An 18,660-nucleotide genomic window follows, 5' to 3' on the forward strand; every position below is an offset into this window, starting at 1 on the left:
ATTAAAAAGGTCAAAAATCATTCCTAAAGTGCTCCAGAGATTACTTCTATCACTTTTATCTTTATCATATTCCTGTGGAAAAGCAGCAATTCAGTGCTTTATTTGATCAGTTATTGACAGTGGTTAGTTTAGGTTGACAGATGTACCAATTTCTTTCAGTAACATGCCAATGTTTTGAATATTCTATTCCTAGCAGCATGGTTTTTCACAATGCTTCTTATGGAATGTTACTCATTTTTAGAGGGGAAGATTATTTCATGCTTGCAACAGAAAGCTTACAATTATATTAAGCAAATAACTCAATTCAATATAGATACCTCCTAATCTATAGGAGGTAAAATATACGTCCCTTGAAAGCATGCAAGTACCTGTGTATATTGGATAGTTTCTCAAGATAGTTTATCATTTTTTTTGTCTTGAATTCTTTTCCTATTCTGAGTCAGTGAGAAATATTAAAAACTCAATCATATTCTCATTTATTTTTGGAATACAGGTAAGAAGATAAGAGTATACATTATTTTACTTGGCAATTGAGGCAGTTTTGATGCAGGTTTTCACTGAAGGAAGATATATAAAGGAAAACTGGTATTTCAGATTTCTGGCTTTCACAAAACATGTTTAAAAGTAAACAACATGTCTGTCAGCATAACACTGTCATTTTAATGTAAAATATAAACTATTGATTTTCAAATTCCATCATTCAATTTAAGGCCTGGGACTTGTGTAGACTGAAATAAAACAAAGAATGGTGGATACTGGAAATTTACAACAATGTTTGTGCTTGTATGCACTGAAACAATTTTAAACAGGAACCAAAAAACCTGACATAAAATTTTAACTGACCGATACAGATTGGCCGAATTCCATGAGACCAACATGGATTAAGCAAAAGACAGTCTGAACTGAACTGAACATTTTTCCCGAAGGCAAAGTGCTCAAAAAGTCAAAACTATCTCAAGATAGAGGAGAGACAACAAAAGAATTGCCCTCAGGGCCTGTGCAAAGGCAATGACTTCCTCCAATTTAGAACTCCACCATCCAAACAGATTATGGTTTCAGGAAGGTATTGGCAAATGCACAGGATGGCACAGTGATACCATGTTTGCCCTGGACAGGCCCATCAAAACAGAAGCTCTTGGAAATATACAAAGCAGATAAAACAGGAGCTCATTTTACTACACTTCTGTAAGGTTTGTTCACAGGTATACACGTTATGCCCATGTACATACTAAACTCAAACAATCATCCCAGTTCTGAAGTGTCACTGGACCCGAAACATTAACTCTTCTTTCGCGCCACAGATGCTGACAGATCTGCTGAGTTCTTCCAGCAATTTCAGTTTTTGTTTTTGTTTTTGTTTTTGATCTCCAACATCTCTTCGGTTTTTTTGTTGAGGGTTTTTTTTGATAAAAGATTTGCTTAGCGACATCAAACTAATTCTTTTCATAGATCATATGAAATCCAAGTTATCACTGGTGTCTTCATGATCTTAAACCCTTGATTGCAGATATAGCACCAATCATCGCTATTGGACGTCCCCGTTAAGACACAAAGTTATTTACATTGACTGTTTTACCATGTTTTAATCTATGAATGGTACAACAATCCATTGGCAATGCCATGTAACCAAGGATGAAATATTCCTATACACTAGTTAACCAAACAAGGTCCAATACTGGCTTATTAACTTGACACAAATTCTCCAATCTCCAGTATCTTTAATTAGCAGGAGTTGTCAGGGGAAAAAAAGAAGTCACAACTTTGAACTCAAAGTTAGAGAAAGAAATGTGATGTGTAATTTCTATTTGGACAATGGAAATATTCTAGTTTCAAGCATTCATCAGTAACATGTAAGTAGCGTATGTTTTGAAGAGGTTTCAATAATATGGGCCCTAACTATTATGGCCTAACAGTAGCCTTGATGCACTGAGATTGCCATTGAAATTGTCCAGAACATTTGAGCTTCTAATGGGGAGTTCCCTGGCCCTCTGCTAAAATCTTTGACTCCGAGTTAAAGTCAGAAACTGCAAACTGTTCCACAGTATTTAAGGAAGTAGTTACCTGGGAAATGCTACACAGAAAAATCTTAGTCTAACTCCTGGGTAAATTCAGAACTAACCACCCAAATCTTTACACTGGCCTTCCCAGACAGCCACTACAACACTTTCCAACTCCCTGACACATTTTGCTCTTCCATACTAAAATTGTTGATGCTTACAGGATCCGTATCCCTCTATTCCCTTCCTGTTCATGTATTCATCCAGGTTCTTCTTAAATGTTGCTTTGTGTCTGCTTCCACCATCTCATCTGGTAGCACATTCCAGGCACTCAACACCCATTGTGTGAAAAATGTGCTTTGCACATTTCTTTTAAACTCCCCCACCTCCACACCACAGCCCCTCCCCCCATTCCCACACCTTGAACCTGTGTCCCCCAGTAATTGACCCCTCTACCCTGAGAAAAATCCCAACAATTTCCACTCTCTCCATGCCAATCACAATCTTATAACCTTCTATCAGGTCGCATCTCTCAACTTCCTGTGTTCCAGTGAAAACAAACCAAGTCTATCCAACCTTTCTTCATGACTAAAATCCTCTGTACCAGGCAACATCCTGGAAAACCTTTTCTGTACCCTATCCAAAGCATCCGCATCCTTCTGGTAATGTGGTGACCAGAACAATGTGCAATGATCTGTGCTGTGACAGAACTTCAGGATGCTCGTCTGAAGGTAAATTCAATTAAACATAACCTGATTGTTTTCAAATCCTTTGCCTGTCCAATTGTTCTTTTCTCTCTTTGGGCTCTGTCCTATCATTTACTTCTACCCCATCCCCCTCCCTATTTTCTGCATATAACCTGATGTTTTCCCAGCCACCCTCAGTTTTGAGGAAGGGTAACTGGACCCGAAATGTTAACTGTTTTTCTCTTCACAGATGCTGCCAGACCTGCTGAGCTTTTCCAGCAAGTTTGTTTTTGTTCCTGATAAGTACAAAATTTTCTAATGGATCTGCATCCGACATAGTTGTTCCAAAGGTCATTGGAAAATTTGAGTAATGATATTTTGAGCTCCCTATTATTTGTTCTTCTTGTTTACAAATTACCAGTGAACACTTGAAATGGTATACTTCCAAATAAAAAATTAAATATCTCAATTCATTTTCCATCCTCATATTCAGTGTTGTGACTTGAATGATTTTAGCTGACTCCTGCTAAGTCATGCTTTTGCTCAGATGAAATGTTTTACTGTTGAAACATATACTAATGTTAACTTTCTTCTCTGAAATCAACACGTCATATCAGATTAGAAGTACTGACCACTATATAGCTGGATGAGAAATTTAACATTACTTGCCCAGGAAAAGAAACAGGAATTAAATTGGCTTCCCAAAAGAAGGTAACACCTCATTCTCAAGTCATACACAATCCATTTCCGTGGAAATCCTACCAAAATTATATATATGTCACTTAATGTAATGTCTTCAAGATTTTCATAGAACTTCTGCCAACCTTACAATGGACAATCAGAAGAAACTCAATTGAAATTTAAGACCTGTGTATTTTTTAAAATGTATTTAAAACAGATTTTCTTTTGTTATTGACATTTCCAACACTCAGACAGCTGGTACCTGGTGAGTAGTAGGATGTCATGCTATGAATGCTCAAGGAAACTTTGATCCTCTGCAAATGCCTCACAACAGGCTGAATTCTCCCATTTTTGGCACTGTTTTATTCGGCGACTTTTATGTCAAGCATTCTGCCATGTTGACTTTTATGACACAATCATCTGCTGTTCGTCTCATTGATTATGCAACCAACCACTTTTGCGCCAGACTCAAAGATTCACACAGCAGGAGTGGTTCAGGCAGAACATGGTCCCATGCTGTTGGCTTCACTGATTCTGCGTAAATATATAGACAGACACAAAAACAGTGGGCAGGTTTGTCAAAGATACTCAGCAAACTGGATTGAAGGTGGAAGAATCCACCAATATAAAAACATTGTGCTGCCTCCTTCTTTGTTGTCCGCATGGGGCTGCAATTGCAACAACAACACTGGGCCATTCAGGACAGACGCACTGATATTTTGTTGGGTAGAGCAGAACCAGAATAGCTTTTCTGTGATGTGATCCTTGAGCAACCACAGCAAAGACAAATGAGACTTCATTTCAGACCACAATACATTATACTATGGAAGTTTTCTGGGAGAGAGCAATGTTACGGAGCTCTGAGTTTATATCACTTTTTTCAGATGTTTGTAAATCTAGCTATTTTGTGAAATAGCATTGGGAGGTTATAAGTCTGGCAGGACTACACCATTATTGCATCCTGCATTCCACCCCAACCCATATCGCACCCAAGAAACACATCATTGACTATAACAGATCAAGTTCTTAAATAATTCCAGTTCAGTGCGTGCAGATAGAAACTTTGAGACATTGTGCAGATGTGAGATCTATGGAATGTGTTTGCGAATTGCTTAACACAGGTAACACTTAAATGTTTTTCTGTGATTGTAAAAGCTTCACACAATGATAAAGGATTCAATTATTCTAAGCAAAGGAATAGTCATGATTTCTTGAGGTCACAATTTGTAAAGTGCATTGTTGATCAATACATGAGCTGCATATGAAATGCATTTTGATCGAATATGTGTGGCTCACTGAATCGATGGATTTCTATTTAATGAATTGCCCCAACAGAGCCTCACAATGCAAACATGCTCACTTTGCCCCACAGATCAGCAAAGTATACTCCCTCTGCCCACGTGAATGTGTCACCAGCCATTTGTCTTCCTTATCACACAGTTGAAGTCTGGTCAAAACAGCACATTGTGTTGTTCATACTGTGTGAGGGAGTTACAAGCTCTGCCTGATAGTCAGGGTAACCCCATTGCCCTTCTCATTCCATTTTGTGTTGCGACATGGCTTACCACATTGGCATGCCCACTAAATTGACACACCGCCCTTCCACTGAAGCAAGAGTGTTGGTGTCGAGAGAAACCGCCCCTGTGTTGTAGTAGGCCTTCCTGTGCTACATTACATTCCACCTTTATGTTTGGAGTTGCTCCCCTTCACTGTCATTATTCCTTCAGCATCACAACTTAATGCAGTCCATTCCCAGACTTGCGTTTCCAACATTTTCCCAAAACTCCATCAACTGGTCCCTAATAATTCTCTTGACCACTACTTTCCAAACATCCAGGATTGGCCATGAGCCATCTCCCTGGATAGACTTGTGGGATCAGTCTCAACTTAGCATGACACAGCCCCATGGACTGCTGTCTCAACCACTCCTCAACTCATAACCTTTGACCCCCACGCTGGTTGGACCCGACCTGCAGGACAGACCTTGGACAGTAATCATCAGACAACATATGGACAAACAATTGACTGAGCATGGCTATCCTGCTGTATGATAGCTGAACGAGCCTTTGACTGACTGTCATGGCTCTCATTAAATGACTGTCATTACCCTTGACCAGCTAAAGATTGGTTTCTTTTAACTTTCAAACTTGGCCATTTGGATGAAATACACACAGTGTCTTTCTGGCATAAGCTGCTGGTGCATTATGGCTATGTGATATTGATGTATCACAGTGACATACAGCAAGATGTTAATGCCCTTGACTGTTTAGTGCTGGCAACGATGACAAGCTGCCTGGCTTGCTATCTGATCTAAAAGCCAATGCAAGCCAGAGATGCTGAGATTAAAAGGAAGCACAAAGTAAACAAGCACAATGAAAGTAATCTTGATTGTTCCTGACATCTAGAGTGACATTCTGATGGACTGAAGTGGTGCCCAAATTGTTCTGAAAACAGCTATGATGATTTAGTTTTTGGCGATGCCCAGTGTGTGGAAGGACTGGTGGAGGCGGACAGTGTTTATGGAGCATGGAGGAAAATGATGCTGATGGTGGAGCTGGATAAAAGTGCAGAGAAGAAATCGGTGAGCTGCAGTGCTAAGTATCAGCTCCGACTTCCATAGTGGGAATTGGTGCATCACGTTTCTCAGAGAATGGAGGTGATAATGGGTTGTTGCATAGAAATGAGAAAAGGTAACCTATCAATGAGTTGCAAATCCATAGGAATAAGATAGTTGCTGCTCCTTAGTGAGATACAGAACCTGCCACTTTAATCTTAAGGACAATATCAGAAATATTTCACTCGATGTCAGGAAACTAATTTTTCCATTTCTGCCATTATTTTCAACTATCTCAATAACGCTCACATTGCTCACAGCCTGAAAAACTCCAGTCCAACATCTTTATTAGCTGTATCAGAAGCAGTTCAGAGTGTTGCACTAGTGTTTGCTAATATCAAAACAATAATCATTTAAATATATGATCATACAAATAGTTTTGTTATCACAGGACATGATGCACAGTGATCAGTTCATTTGACATTTGTGAGAAGTAGCCTTCAATCAAGATCTGTATTCAATCTCTTCAGCTTTGTTTGTATTCGTCTATAAAAAGGCAGCAAAAGACAGGCAAGATAAAGATAAATTAGTTCCACTGGTTAGAGATTCTAAGTTTAGGGAGCATAGTCTGAGAATTATGGGCAGAACATTCAGGAGAGATGTTAGGAAGCACTTCTACACACAAAAGTTGGGAGACGGTTGGAACTCTTTTCCACAAACAGCAGTTGATGCTGGGTCAGTTGTTAGTTTCAAAACAGAGATAGATTTTTTTTTGTTGAGCAAATGCATTAAGGGATGTGGGCCTGGGGCAGGTGTATGGAGTTAGGCCATAGATCAGTCATGATCTCATTAAATGGCAGACCAGGCTTGAGGGGGCTCAATGCTCCTGTTCCTATGTTCCTTGATAATCCAGTTATACAGTTTACCAGGCTAATTCTTAAAATGAAGAAGATGATCTATCAGGTAAGATCAAAGAGTTTGAGTGAAACTTATTGGAATTGAAATGACTGAGAGATGACCTTATTGAAACATATACGATTTTGAGAGGTAAATGCTGACAGCATGTCTCCTTTGTAAGGAAATCTAGGACTTTGTGGCATAGGGCAGGTGTAGGAGTTTGAAGGACATGGGCTATGGCAAGAAAAAAGATACATTAGTTGGGAAGTCAGACAAGACCTTTCTTGATATTGGAAGAAACTCATTGCCCTTTCAAACAGATTTCTGATTGTTGAGATTCTTGCTTGGCAGTGGTGAGATCCAGGGATTATTGCTTGTAAACAGTCTCATTATCACGAGACCTCACCTCTTAATTTGCAGGTTCCTACTCTATCACTAATATGAGGAACACTAAGACTGAGCACAACTTTTTCTAATTTTGTGTAATAACCTTCTGTTCTTTTGTTAAATGTATATTCACCACCTCATATGTTCAATGTTGACCATTATGGTAACCAATTGCAAAAATAAAGCTTAAAGTCTATCAAGACAGGTTTCACTCTGGAATCTCACTTGTGCAGTGCTATCATTACTAGGGATTACAACACCTTTAACTACAGATATCAGTCACTCCAAAAGTCCTTGATGTACTTGGGAGTACACTTTGTCATTCGTTTTCTTGTATCAGTGAAGGTAACATTCAGATGATCAACTTTCAGCAGGTCATTTGCAAGATAGGAGAGCTTGATGAATTTTACAGTCAACAGAGTGAGATTATGTAGCCCTGCAAAACAATGAAAAAAGCAAGAATATTTGCCTTCCATGCCATTTCCAATGTAAATCTGAGGGGAGGGTAGAACATACTGGAAAACAGTTAAATTCAACTGCTTTAGGGACTCCAGATTGCAGAAATTTCCTGCCGTCTTTTGAAAGAGGAAAATGTATGTCAAATGAAATGAGGCATACCACAATGTGTGCTGGAGAGTTGGCATCAATTGAAAATAAAAAAAATGGGATCTTGGGAGAAAAGCATTGTCAATCCTATCCTATTGCTCAGCTCCACAGGATGTGGACATGAAATACATGTCACCATAATACCATGTCTCAGAATCCCTAGTGTGGAAGTAGGCCGTTTGAACTACCGAGTTCACAATGATCTTCCAAAGAGCATCCCACCCAGATCTAACCCCCTACCCTATCCCTGAAACCCTGTATTTCTCGTGGCCAATTCACCTAATCTGCACATCTTTGGACTCTGGGAGGAATCTTGAGACCTCAGAGGAAGCCCAGATGTGAAAATGTGCAAACTCCATGCAGACAGGCACCCAAGGGTGGAATTGAACACAGGCCCCTGACACTGTGAAGTAGCAGTGCTAACCACTGAGTCACCCTTATCTTCTTATTCTGTAGAAATGAGATGTCCTCCTTCAGATAGCACTAAGTGTAGCAGGGTTAGCATTGGTGGCAATTATCAACACTGAATTCAGAGTAAATACGTACATTTTGGCCAACAGATTTGTGAAGCCTTTGAATACATTTATCACTGCCTATTTTAAATAATGTCCTTCAAAAATTGTTTGGGTACACACATTTAATAAATTGCTTATTTCTGAGACCATAATTTAAAATTATTTGACAAAATTTTGTTTATTTAAGATCTGCACCTATTTTACAGAGCTTTGACTTATGAAAGCTTTCTTATGCTAGAGAAAGATCTCTCATGGAGACATTCCATGCCATGAACCAGAAATTCTTTTCTGCTGGCTGCTTGAAAAACAACTTTGAGTATGCCACATAGTTCTGACTGTTGAGGTTCAAACAAGAATAACTGTTCAGCTTCACATCTGGCCAAAATAAACATTAAGCAGAGACAATTTCCCTTGCACAAATGAAAACTGAGCAAAAAGATTCATGTACATTAAATCCTTATTATCACAAAATCTGTATGTTTAAAAGTGTTATGATACTTTTATCTCTCTAAATGTTTGAAATGCAGTTCAAATATAGGTTACACTACTATTTACCACATAATATATGAAATCTGAAAAGAAATTGCAAAGCAAAATCTTTTGTGTATCCATTGATAGTACTTTGGTAGAACGCCAAAAGTGTCAATATTGTTTCCAAGCATGAATTGTCTTCCTGAAGCACAATAAGACCCCTTCCCTTCTTTCTTTTTCTGATGTTAAGGCCAAAAATTCAATGTACTTCTCTTGGTTACTGTAATCCAAAACTAACAAAGCTTAGATATATTAAAAAAGCATGATTTGCTAACTTCCCATGGATTACTAGGTTATCTTCACTGTTCTTTCAACTAGGAATAGTAATCCTTGTCTGCCTGCTTTTACTGTCCTGTGTCATTAGCTCTAGTTTCACTATGTTCCATTGTTTCCAAGTTATTTTACTTTCCCTGATCCTTAAACTGGAAAGAAATAAGGTATGGGTATATTGTGTACTGACATAAAATTTTCTTTCAAGTGCTGAAAGACTTGATCTAAACACCAATTTATTATGAGATTTTACTTAATCATAATTAAAGAATGTTTCCCTTTCAGGCAAACGATTAGCAGCACTGGTTTACATGCATTGTTATGAAAAAATGCAAATTCTAGCCAAGGCAAAAGTTAATAAGAGTCAAATAAAATGGAAGGAAAGGACAGTAGGATGACAGCCATGGATGGTTTGTTTTTAGCCTTATAAACTATGTTCAGACTCTATTTTCCATTTCCAATTCCATTCCACTGCATATTCCATTTTTAATGTTACTGTGACTCCATGGGATATATACCGAGTGGGAAGTTGTGGAATATCAGCACGTTCTTTAAATTCAGCAAGCTTGCTTCAATCCAATGCTCCTCATTAAATGCTGCCCAAACTAGTTTACTTACAGAAACTGCATATGCTTCTGTAGAATGAAATGCTTCTTCCAAAAGTGAAAGCCACAAACTGCATTTTTGAGGCAGATGTCATGTTGTGAAATAACATTTCACAGAACAAAATGACTTGTTACAACATAAAGTGAAGTCTGGATTTTTACTCTCGAGCCCAGAACACAAGATTGGGATATTTACTAGCAGATGCAACTCAGGAGAAAGGTGGACAGATTTTCGTATTGGGAGTGAAATGTTAACTGGAGTCAGGTCTTCCATCTTTGGAAACAGTGCAGAGGCATCCATGGGGCAGTTGCGTGCAGAAGCAGGCTGTGAAAAACCTTAATGGTCTAGGACTTCGCTGCAGCTCCACATAAAACAATAAAATCAAAAATGTCCCCCAATTCCCTTAACCTTACAATACCCATCTTTGTCAACTCAATTCATCTGATGGTCTCAGCTCACCTCATGATGCTTCACATCTTTTCATACCACTCGACCTAAGCTCCTAATCTCCAAATCTTTCGTGCCAACCTACATATTTCTACCCATCCCCATAGCCCTCATACGCTTTGTGCTAATTGTTGGCCCCTCTCCCTGTGCCCAATGGCCTATTTTAGTCTCTATCTCAACCTCTGCCTCTCAAACTACCTTCATTGCCACAATATCAACTTAGTGCCAATCATGCTCACTCCTGCCTCCCACCCACACCCATTTGCTCATACAACTTTCATGCCATCTCATTCAGTACCACTATGGGCGGACTTCAGTACCCATGCTGAAATAAAATAAACCTCGAAGGGCTAAATCTTACCAGAAATCAGCCAAGTGTAATTTTTGACAATGTTCATGGAGACTTTCTCTCCCCAAGGCCCAGTGACTTTTTTGCTCAAATTCAGCTCATATGGTACCCCGGTTGTCCTATTCTCCCACTCACTAAAGTCAGAAGATCTCACCACTTTGAGGATTTCCAGGATCCCCATTGGTAGTACCATCTTTGAAGCCCATCTATACACCCAGTCAATCGTTAGTAGTCAGGAGTTGTCCTTCATCATATATGTAGTTGGTGAGCAACCACAAATCAATGCTTCTCATGGCACATAGATAGCACAACTGATGCTTCCTAGCTCATACAAATGTACACTCTTATAGTTATTGCCAATTAAAAACAAAGCTACACAGCTTACGAGACAACAAGGTGCAGGGCTGGATGAACACAGCAGGCCAAGCAGCATCATAGGAGCAGAGAGGCTGACGTTTCGGGCCTAGACCCTTCATCAGAAAAGGGGGAGGGGAAGGGGGTTCTGAAATAAATAGGGAGAGACTGGGAGGCGGATAGAAGATGGATAGAGGAGAGGATAGGTGGAGAGGAAACAAACAGGTCGAAGAGGCAGGGATGGAGCCAGTAAAGGTGAGTGTAGATGGGGAGTTAGGAAGGGGATAGGTCAGTCCAGGGAGGACGGACAGGTCAAGGGGGCGGGATGAGGTTGGTCGGTAGGAGATGGAGGTGCGGCTTGAGGTGGGAGGAGGGGATAGGTGGGAGGAAGAACAGGTTAGGGAGGCAGGGACGAGCTGGACTGGTTTTGGGATGCAGTAGGGGGAGGGGAGATTTTGAAACTTGTGAAATCCACATTGATACCATTGGGCTGCAGGGTTCCCAAGCGGAACATGAGTTGCTGTTCCTGCAACCTTCGGGTGGCATCGTTGTGGCACTGCAGGAGGCCCAGGATGGACATGTCGTCTGAGGAATGGGAGGGGGAGTTGAAATGGTTCGCGACTGGGAGGTGCAGTTGTTTATTGCGAACCGAGCGTAGGTGTTCTGCAAAGCGGTCCCCGAGCCTCCGCTTGGTTTCCCCGATGTAGAGGAAGCCACACCTGGTACAGCAGATGCAGTATACCACATTGGCAGATGTGCAGGTGAACATCTGCTTGATGTGGAAAGTCTTCTTGGGGCCTGGGATGGGGGTGAGGGAGGAGGTATGGGGGCAGGTGTAGCACTTCCTGCGGTTGCAGGGAAAAGTGCCGGGTGTGGTGGAGCTGGAGGGGAGTGTGGAGCGGACAAGGGAGTCACGGAGAGAGTGGTCCCTCCGGAAAGCAGATAAGGGTGGGGAGGGAAAGATGTCTTTGGTGGTGGGGTCGGATTGCAGATGGCGGAAGTGTCGGAGGATGATGCGTTGGATCCGGAGGTTGGTGGGGTGGTACGTGAGGATGAGGGGGATTCTTTTTTGGTTCTTATTGCGTGGACGGGGTGTGAGGGATGAGGTGCGGGAGATGTGGGAGACACGGTTGAGGGCACAGCTTACCTGTCCTTAGCCATATCCCATCTTACAACGCAGTCTATGTGAATGCTACTCTTTCCCCAAAGCCCAGTGTAGCCCAGGATCTTCTGATTGCTCAATGTGGGGCAATCATATACAGAAAACCACTCCATCGCATCCCCTCTTTACCTGCTCCAGGTAAGCACACTATTGTAAGATTTTGCCACACACTGTCTCTGGAGTGTACTGCCCCTCAGATTGATCCATGCTTTGGAACCTCACCTTCAGCAGCTTTATCATTTGCCCCACCATGGTCCTGGTCAAAGAATGAGGTATGTTGCATCTACACTCTGCCTCAGGCAGCTCATTATACAATGGAGTTAACAGCCATGATTGGAGTGGGTAGATACTGATGATCACAGATCGTTTGTACATTGATGGAATGGAACTCTTTTCTATTGACTAACTCAGTCAGCGTAACATGATATGTCTGTGGTCAGGTCCTGCAGCTGGGGCAAACCAGCTCTGTTGCCAAAGCTACTGCCTGATCAGCAGCACTGGGAAAAATAAATTAAATGGTGTAATCCGTCACAAATTTCACCAGTAACAGCATTGATGAATTTGTGGGTCAAGGACTGAGAGATCCAGTTCCAGGAACCAGTTGCCTTGCAGTTTAGTGTAGCTGTCAACTTGATGGTCACTGATTTGTCAGGTTGCAGGTCTTGCTCCAGCAGTAGACATTGTTCTGCGATGGTATCCTGAGGGATCCTAAAATTACATCAAAACTGTGCCTCAGTCATCAGGAGGAGATTATAAGGAGGACAATACAGTCTGGCCCTGCTGCACCTACTGGGCATTCTGAGCGGCCTTCAGCAGCCACCTCTTCATGTGAAGGCTGTTCAACATCTCCTCTGCCTGAGTTTGCTGGTGCATGCTTTTCCTTCATTCCTCTGTGTCTTTTTTGCACCACAACAATAGTGCTGTTTCTTCATTCTTAAGTCACACTTGCAATGAGCCTGTTTAGGGAGCATAAGATACAGAATGCATCCTTTGTAATGTGAACAGTCAACATTCACCAGTTGAGACAGCAAGAACAATGTAAACCTGAAACATTGACTTTCCTACTCCTCTGATGCTGCTTGACCCGCTGTGTTCCTACAGCTCCACACTGTATTGAATCTGGCAGCATTCACTAATGTCAGTTTACCAGTCTCCTCTATTCAGTGGGACACAAAGCACTGATGTAACCTGGAACGTTATTCTAATGAATGTAGCAGCATTCATGTCACAATAAGTCAGTCAGAGATAGTCATTCCTGGATAATTACTGACATCTTGTCTTCCCAGTCCCACATTACTCAGGAAATACACCACCGCATATTAGAGCATGTTGGTGAATATTTACAGGTCAAGGTGAGAGGGAGTCAACTCCATGCCCCTGTGCACCCTACAAGATCTTGCATATTATGTGCTTTGTGGCTCACTTGGGCTACTTTTAAGGTCACTTGCAATTACTTCTGTTTCACAGAGATGACTATCTTCAACCTGCATTGGTCAATGACGGGGTCAAGATTGCTTGTAAACAGCATTTCCACGCCAAAAAAATTGAGTGACTCATGCATTTCATTTGAACAATGCTATGATTTTGGAGGACTTCAATCTGTACCATGGAAGTCCCTGATTAATGCAATTGCCCTTGAAGATTCTCACGTCACACAAGTAGGGCCTATGTGCTCAGACAGAAAACAAACCCTGATTCAGCCCACTCTGGGTACAGTCACAGCCATTTACCATTTCCACTGTGCATTTTTTGAATCAATTCATATGGAAGGCAACTTTACTGATAATGAAAAATAGACTAAGGGGATGATAATTGGCTGGGTTGGATTTATTATGCTTTTTGTGTACAGGACATAGCTTTGCAATTTTCCACATTGTTGGGTAGATGCTGGTGTTGTAGCTGTACTGAACAACTTGGCTAAGGCTGGGGCAAGCTCTGGTGCCCAAGTCTTCAGTACTATTGCTAGAATATTGTCAGGATCCATAGCCATTGAGGTATCCAGTGTCTCCAGCCCTTTCTTGATACTACATAGAGACTGCATTTGGCTGAAGACTTGCACTTGAGATGCTCGGAACCTACAGAGGAGGCCAAGATAGATCATCCACTTAGCACTTTCTGGCTGAATATTGTCAAAAATTCTTCAGCATTATCTTTTGCATTGATGTGCTAGGTTGCCCCATCATTAAGGTTCAGGATATTTATGAAGCCTCCTCCTCCAGTGAGTTGTTTAATTGTCCACCCACCATCATTCATGACTGAACATGGCATAACAGCAGAGCTTAGGTCTGATCTGTTTGATGTGGGATTGCTTAGCTCTGTCTAGAACTTGCTGTTTCTGCTGTTTGACATGAAAATAGTCGCGTGCTGTAGCTTTGCCAGTTGACGCCGCCTTTTCAGGAATAACCTCCTGACTTTCTATTGAACCAGGGTTATTCCCCTGGTTTGATGGAAATGTTCGAGTGAAGTGTATGCCAGGCCATGAGGTTGCAGGTTATATTTTGTACAATTCTGCTGCTGCTTCTAATGGCCCACAATGCCGGGTAGATGCTCAATTTTAAGTTGCTACACCAATTTAAAATCTATCTCATTCAACATTGTGACAATGCCACACACCATATTTCTTTTTCATTTGTTTTTAAAATTTGATTTATTATTATCACAAGTACCTAGGTACAGTGAAAATTTTTGTTTTGTGTGTAATACAGGCAGATCATAACATACAAAGTGTATTAGGGTAATAGAACAGAGTGAAGAAAATAATGTTACAGCTGCTGAGAAGGAGTACAAAGGGCGAGAACAACATTCAATTTAAAATTTGAGAGATCCATTCAGAAGTCTAATAAGAGAAGGGAAGAAGCTGTTCTTAAATCTGTTGGTATGTATGTTTAAGCTTTAGTACCATCTGCCTAATGGAAGAGGTTGGAAGAGATTATAATGAGGGTGGAAGGGGTCTTTGATTATGTTGACTGCCTTCCCGAGGCAGCAAGAAGAATAGAAGGAGTCAATGGATGGAAGGTTGACTTGTTTGAGGATTTTCTTAATGGGAAGAGGAGACTTCATCTCCACAAGGACTGAATAGTTATCGCTCTGACTGGAAGTCTCATAGACAGTTGTATCTATAATAGTGAGGACAAGGTCAAATAGGTTTATTCCTCTTGTTCATCCTTCATCAGCTGACACTGATGGACATTGAAATCTCCCACCAAGGGTACACTTAGCACCTTTACCACCTTCAGTGCTTTCGCCAAATGGTGCTTCATATGGAAGAGCACTGAGTCATCAGCTAAAGAGAGTGGTACATGGAAATCACAAGATGGTTTGCTCAGCCATGTTTGACCTGACACGTGGAACCCAGGTGCAATGTCAAGGATCCATGGCAACGGCTCTTCATTTTCTACGATTTGCCACCACCTCTGCTGGGTCTTGGCATCAGTTATGCTAGTGTTAGGATAATGGTATTTATAATATCAGTGCCTTTGGGCAGAAAATCCAGACAAATGTTTCCTTGCAGCAACACAGTCAGGGTTGGAAGCTCAGCAGATCTGAAACAAGGGTTAACTGAGCCTTCAGCTTATTGCTCCAATGCACTGGTTCACTGTCCGCTCCCTACTCATCTGCAGCAAAATCTGTTAATCTTTAGGTTGCTGATCTGTCGCCATCACAAAGTGATTCATCAACAAGAGACAATAAGACTCATATCTCAGACACTGAACACTACAATTTATTGACAATGGCATGACAATCTGCAGGTGACTGAATAAATTCAGCGGGTAAATTTGTGCAGAAGTCTGCCATTGACTAAATGACCTTTTGACTTTGCATCTTTCCTTATTAGCAAATATTTGTGTCTGCCTTCTGACTATATAGCTGCATGACAGAAAAGTACCATGGGACAAGCTGTGGATGCAAAGCCCACACCTAATTCGATTTCACATAGTCATTGATGTCAGCATTTGAACATGGCCTCTCCCAGAAGATGATAATTCATCATTTCTGCATTGACTAAAAAGAAAATTTTCCAAGTGCTCATTGACTTATTGCATTTAACTCTACTCCTCAATAACTTGACACTGTCACACCCTAGAGCTGTCTCAAATGTACCACAGGTATTTATGCATCACAAACATCCTCAAAAATGAATGCACACAGAAGAAAAAGTAGCTACCACGTAAAAATATTAATTGGCATGTTCAGCTATGAACTGGCTTTCTACATTACACCATTTTCCAATTGTGGAATACTCTAAGATGGGATTCAATAATATTAGGTGTTTCCAAATATCCAAATGGTGCTTTCAGTCTGAATAGACATGTGGAATGATGGATTCTGGTGTTAAGGATCGGTTTGTGGAATTTCAAGGTTCTACTATTTGCTTTTCTCAAACAAATGTATAAATAAGAGAGAATGCTAATGTAGCATTCACTACAGCAATGACCATCAAAAACACTGTTGGTTTAACCTTGGGATAGATGTGCAAGTATTGTCAATAGCAGAAGGAAACAATCCTAGGTGATGTATTTAAAACCATTCTTTCATCCAATCATCAGAGGATGTCTCACATATCTGCTGCACATCCTACATTATAAATTTCAACACTAAACTATCTGAGTACTGCTGCATAATTAAGAAAGAATTTGAATGAGAGGCTTGCCATCTATAAAAAGAAAATAACTAAGGCTGCAACTTCATCTAATTGGCTTATTAGTTCCCCAGAAGGCAAATCCACCGGAAAAATTGTCTCTTAAAAGGAAATTCCATGCTCAAACTATTGTAAGAAGCTAATCCTTAAATATTACTTTACTCAGAAGACCCCTCTAAAAAGGAGTTGAAATTGAATTAAATTGTGTTTGTATGATTCTTCATCAATTTTCCATAGTGAACAAAACCCTTGTTTAATTATGCCTAGTATGTTTGCAGTTAATGTTTAAGAAGAGAAAATTTATACTATATTTCTTTTATTTATTTGAAAAATGCATTATTGCCCCTTCTGTGAAACCATACATTCATTTTGTATTTTATGAAGGAGAATCATTTGCAAATTGGAAGACATTCCTCATTCAGGTATGATTATGTGCATGAAAATAACAGTGTTGTACAGCAGACCAACATTCCATTTGCTGCACTTTTTTTGTTTCTATTCATTATCAATCAGCTTAAATCCTCCAAAACATACAATTCATGTGCCCTTTCTCTTCGTTAAAAGCTGGGATAGTTCAGAACCAAGAAGTGAAAGCACCTTATAAGAACCCATATATGATTCAATCCACTTATTTCTTCCCGGAATTCATTCAGTCTGTCTTAATATGTAGCAGTTTCACAGTCATAATCACAACCTTGGACATTCAGTCCAATCCCAGGGGTTTAAGCTCGTAACCAGACCCAACATTCCAGTGCATTGTTGCGAAACTTTTTTTAGCATGTTCCCCTGGTGAGAAATATATAATTGAAATGTTATCAACCCATGGTGGTTTATCGAGGTGTATGAGTGGTAAGTCCCTAGCTCTGGTCCGAAAGGTACAGGTTAAAGTCCTACCTGTCCCAGAGCTGCATTAAAACGTGTCCAAACAGATTGATTGAAAGTAACAATGCTGAGCATTCTATATTATTGTTTGATCAAGTCTAAAGAACATCACCAGGCCTCAGACAGTTAATCAACATAAAGTGTATAAGTTGAGCTCATCATTGAGTTGAATAATCATTGAATTCTTAAAAGTTATGTCCCAAATACCAAAATTTTTTTTTTGTTAACAAAGATTCTTAGACAGCACCTTCCAAATCTACAATTACTTCCGTCTAGAAGGACAAGGGTGTAAAATGTCCTTGGGCGGGAGATCTAAATCTCCATCATCCAGAGTGGCTCAGCTGCAGCATCATTGATCAACCCAGTTGGATCCTAAAGCATACAGCTGCTAGACTGGGTCTGCAGCATGTGGTGAGGGAACCAATAAAAGGGAAAAGCATACTTGACCTCATCCTTACCATCTACTGGCTGCATTTGCATGACAGCATCAGTAAGAATGACCATTGCGCAGACTTTGTGGAGACAAAATCCCACCGCCACATTGAGAATAACCTCCATCGTGTCATGTGGCACTATCCACCATGCATCTATCCAACAATGTGGAATATGTCCTGTACATAAAAAGCAGGACAAATCCAACCCGACCAATTACTATGTCAACCCACAATCATCAGTAAAGTGATGGAAGGTGTGCTATCAAGCAGCATCTACTAAGCAGTAACCTGCTCAGTGACGCCCAGTTTGGGTTCTGCCGGGGCCACTGAACTTCTGACCTCATTGCAGCCTTGGTTCAAACATGGACAAGAGAGCTGAATTCCAGAGGTGAGGTGAGAGTGACAGCCCTTAATATCAAGGCTGCATGTGACTGAATGTGGCCTTAACAAGCCCCAGCAAAACTTGGTATTGCGGGCAAACTCTCTGCTGGTTGGAGACATACCTAGCACACAGGAAGATGGTGTAGTTATTGAAGGTCAGTCATCTCAGCCCTGCATGAGTTCCTCAGTGTTGTGTCATTAGTCCAACCACCTTCAGCTGTTTCATCAATGATCTTCCCTCCATCATAAGGTCAGAAGTGGGAATGTTTGTCAATGACTACA

This window comes from Rhincodon typus, chromosome 13 (genome assembly GCF_021869965.1).
Source record: "Rhincodon typus isolate 14 chromosome 13, sRhiTyp1.1, whole genome shotgun sequence".
In the NCBI taxonomy this organism is placed as follows: Eukaryota; Metazoa; Chordata; class Chondrichthyes; order Orectolobiformes; family Rhincodontidae; genus Rhincodon; species Rhincodon typus.